We start from the raw sequence: 5,143 nt of genomic DNA, 5'->3' as shown, positions 1-5,143 counted from the left end.
GTTCTTATTTTGTTACAGTCTTATATGATATATGCTACTGATCTCTTATAAATGAAAAAATGTTTTTACTTCGTGGGTTTTGACTATTGCGGTACGTTTTTAGAACACAACCACTTTGGTCTGAATTTTAACTAAAATCATCCTTTTTATATATATGAGAAAATAAAAATAAAAACAATAATGAGTGTAAAAACGGATACAATTTACCTGCAGATGAAATGAGTCACAACATAGGTTCTCTGCTGGCATTGATCTCTATAAGGGGAATTGACATTCTAGCACAACAGAAACAAAATGAAAATAAATCCAAACAGCTTGACAACATCAATCACATTACTGTGCATGTTGAAAGATTTGTCAGCTGTGGTTATAATGTTTGGAATCAACTTTTTTTGTGGAGCACCAAAAGATGTGTCTTACCGTTGGCAGCTCGCTCTGTAGACTGCCAACAACACCCCGCCTTCCGGTCACATGTCAAAAGCCAAAACAAACCCTACCCCATATCAGCAGGTGGCACTGTTGGACTCATCATTGCAGGGCATTTACCAAAAACTATACACATATTTCAGCAGGAATTTCAAAAAAACAAAAGTTATTATTACACCCGTTACACATGGACAAAACAATAGTTACAATGAATGACACATACATTTTGGCTTCTATTCTTGAACTACAGGGATGACAAATAAAGCAGAAAAGACTCAAAATGGTTAATAGTTTCTTGAATCCATCCAAAGTAACCCACCACTTTTGAACATCATCAACAGTAACAGCGTTGTTAAAGCGGATACAATAATTAGTTTGATTACCCCGTTACAGAAAAAATAGCGCTGTTACATAACAGAGTTATTTATAACAGCGTTATTCCCAAAACTGTTTAAGATTTGAGGTTTTTCATCCGTTCTCTCGATCAATGTGAAGCTCCGAAATAATAATAATGAATGATAATAGAAATATTCAAACCGGTACTTCTACTAAATCTATCATTTATTCCAATGACCTATTTACATCTAAATTCACTATACAGTTTTTGTCTTCCACATCAGCTCCAGATGTTGTCCCCTATAGCTTGGCGAAGGTTGCTCCTCCCTGTCTTTTCCCTCCCGTTGTCTGTATCTTAGTGGGAGGGTCTCAGCCACCGCCTGGTTCAATCAGGGATGGTTTGCTGTGGTGCTGCGCCTTTCGCCCCTTGGCCGGTGGTAGCAGTTTGTGGCAGGTGGGCCCCAGGGTTGCCACACGGCACCCCACTTTCTTCCTTTCATATGTCTGCTCACGCCTCCTTGTTCTTTCACCATCGAAACCACCCCTCCCCCTTGGTGCTGGGGAGGGAATGTGTCAAATCAAGAGTGGGCCAGTGCAGTGGCCTGCAACGGTCTTGGATTTTTCAGGATTATAAAGAAGTAGAGACTGGAACTGACCATGAACACACTGCACGACAACATAAACTGGAAATATAAATTGTTTGAAAAAAAACATACGAATACGTTTCTAAGTCTTGCTCTCTCAGTCTATATATTGGTAACTATTTTTCACCATGACCAGGCATTTTATGGGCCTGTGTAGTAGATGGTGAAGACATTCTTGTAGACAGAGTCCCAAATCATACATGGCCCTTCAGTACCCCAATTTATTGCCCCTATGACAATCAAAACTAATAGAGTATATTTCAGAGTATTTAATTGTGCTTTTTTAATTGTTTTCAAAAAATAAAAAAAATGCTTTACAATATGCAATACTTCTTATGCCCCATCTGTGTTCTTGCCTATGATTGGTCCGTTTCCACACCGGGATCCCTATTAGATACAATTGAGTTACGGTAATTTAAATAGAGCTTGGGAAATGCCCCACAACCACTAATATGCCATTACACATATTCTACTATACTCTCTCACATATACTACTATACTACCAGACATAGCATAATGAATAAAAAAAGCTAACTGGAAACAAATACTGTGAAACAGTGAAGCACCTGGAAGCTGTTTTAACGGTACAGCAACACTTTCTCATGAGACCCTGCGAGCCAAATTAAAATGCTACAAGCTCCCGACACTGATCACCAAGCACTGCTAACCTTTCCTGGAGGGCGAAATAAATGAAAGATCACAATAGCTCTCGCTACTGCCAAAAAACAACCCTTGTTAACTGGAAAAGTAAACAGACATTGAACATTAATCAATGGTTGTCTTCTTATAAATCGGTTATAAAATGGAGAATTTCTAGAGCTTAAAAAGAAACAAATTATCCAAAGTTGGACCTACGTGGTCCATGTAAATCGAAGCACTTGATTTAAACACGACAACTTAGGTCTATCTGCTAACGAGCGTCTTTGCATTTCTTAACTCAATATTACTACTCTTGTGGTTAGGCAATGTCTGATTGATGATTTTCTTCGGTCAGGAAACCAACGGCAGCCTTGAAGATCATCTGCAACATGGGTGATCCACTGCATGCTATTTGGATATTTTAGTGACCTACAGCCCGACAGGTGGCTCCTCCCCACTTCCATTCTTACGATGACTGTGGGATGACCTGGGTTGCTGCCATGCTCTGGCGAGTGCGGTGCTCTGGGTGCTGTCCTCGGTTCTCGGGGAGACGCCGCTGCAGGGGGCCTGACGCTCTTTGGCCAGGGTCTGCAGCTCAGGTTGACCGGGGTCAGATGCGCCACATGGCACCCTCTGGTAAGGGTGGTGGCATCAGTCCGAAATGCCCCCCTACTGATCACTCAATAGTTTGCACTCATTGTTCGTATATAGGCTTACACTTGACACTCCACCCAGCCTTTGGTTGGGATGCAAATACCCCCACATTTATAATGCACTACACTCACTGTATGGGGCCAGGGGAAACAGCTGGCCCTTTGTCGTGTCGCTAGGCTGGGGTTAGCTTGTCATCCCGGTGGTGTTTCTCTGGGCCCCAGGGCTGGTTTCCGATGGGCGCTGCTGCCGGGGGTGGGATTGGCGTCCCCGGGTGCTACGAGGGCCTCATGGATTTGCTTGGATAGGGTAATGGTATGGGATGCAGCCCTGTTGGTCCCAACACCTGTTTTAATTTTGATATGGGATTTTTGCATGTTTCTCTACCACCACACCAGCACCTATTAAAATTCAGAAGAATAATCACCATAAGATTACTCAGATGATAGATACCACCGGTGTTTGTGGCTAACAATCTGCCTCTGCTGAATAGAAAAATGGCACAATGCAAAATTATTTTAAATGAACGCTAAGTTTCAATATTTTGTACAAACACAGTTGACAATGGAGAAAACTAAATAATCCAAAATGTTAAAATGCTGACTTTTTTCCAGCCAAAAGAGAAACGTAAAATGACGAACGAAAATAATTTCACCCATTTAACAAAAATTTCATTCATTAATATAGTTTACAAACCAAAACCAATGGTGAACCAATAATTCAGTGAGAAAGGAGTAATTCAAAACAAGATAAATAAATCATACTTGCTCTCACATGTAATATCATACTCTCACAATTGCACAACTATACACTCATGCAGACACAGTTATGCACAAAAACTACTACTATACTCTACTATACTACGATACCCTTAAACACACACTTCTGTACTCTCTTACCCATTCCACTATAATCACATATACAAAACTATAGTTTCTCATACAAACTGATATGCTCTCATACACACTACTATACTCTCTTACACATACTACTATACTCTTAAACACACACTACTGTACTCTCTTACCCATTCCACTATAATCACATATACACAACTATACTATCATACTCACACTACTAAACTCCCTCACTAATATTACTCTACTGTCATACACCCATGAATATGCGGTCATACACATACTACTATACTCTCTCACACATACTTACGATACTCTTAAACACACACTACTGTACTCTCTTACCTATTCCACTATAATCACATACACACAACTATAGTCTTTCATACATACTAGTATGCTCTCATACACATTACTATACTCTCTCTCACACACTGCTCTCACACATATTACTATACTCTTAAACACACACTACCATACTCTCTTACCCATTCGACTATAATCACATACACGCAACTATAGTCTCTCATACATACTACTATGCTCTCATTCTCTACTATACTCTCTCACACACACTACTATACTCTCTAACACATACTACTATACTCCTAAACACACACTACCGTACTCTCTTACACATTCTACTATAATCACATACACACAACTATACTCTCATACACACACTACTTAACTCCCTCACTCATATTACTCTACTGACATACATACATTAATATGCGGTCATACACATACTACTATACTCTCTCACATATACTGCTATACGGCCTAACACATAGAACTTTACACGGCACAATTTCAGTTTGATGTCGAACTGTACAACATATACACGTAGGTTGATGTGCATCACCTTGGTGAGCAAAAGCAAACAAAGTAAAACAACACTGAGAGGTGAGATGATTTTAATAGGTGTGAAAAATCCCTACAGTAATAGCAATTTAATGGTGTGTTAAAAATAATAATAATGTGTGTGAGGGAGTACAGTCGTATGTGCGTGAGAGTATAGTAGTATGTGTTTGAAAGCATTGTAGCGTGTTTTAGAGGTCTGCACTGCCACAAATACATTTCGCCTAACCTTTTTCAAAACCCTGAAATGGACACCAGGGTACACCGGGGCCCACCGACAGACATTTATTTCAATTACAGGAAATGACCAAATTCTCCGGCTGTATAGTAAAGTTTTTGACCAAAACCTTTTTGTAATCGAAAGATTAATTGTTTACCCATGGATGTTGTCACGATTCATGCCAGAGATTTATTTTGGAACAGCCTGCACACAAGCTGAAAAGTTCAATTTTTGAGTCATCAGTCCACAGAATATTTCTCCAAAAGTCTTGAGGATAATTAAGATGCTTTTGGGAAAATGTGAGACGACTCTTTGTGTTCCTTTGTGATGGCAGTGGTTTTGCCTGGGAACTCTCCAATGGATGCAATAATTGGCCAGTTTCTTTCTCATAGTGGAGTCATGAACCGACCATAACTGAGATGAGTAAGGCCTTAGGTTCTTTGGATGTTTTTGAACATCGTTTGTAACTTCCTGGATGAGCCTTTAGCACTTTCTTGGATTAATCTTGT

Source organism: Urocampus carinirostris, chromosome 15 (genome assembly GCF_059441175.1).
Source record: "Urocampus carinirostris isolate Australia breed hairy pipefish chromosome 15, RoL_Ucar_1.0, whole genome shotgun sequence".
Taxonomy (NCBI): domain Eukaryota; kingdom Metazoa; phylum Chordata; class Actinopteri; order Syngnathiformes; family Syngnathidae; genus Urocampus; species Urocampus carinirostris.
Note: the sequence above shows the minus strand (reverse complement) of the source record.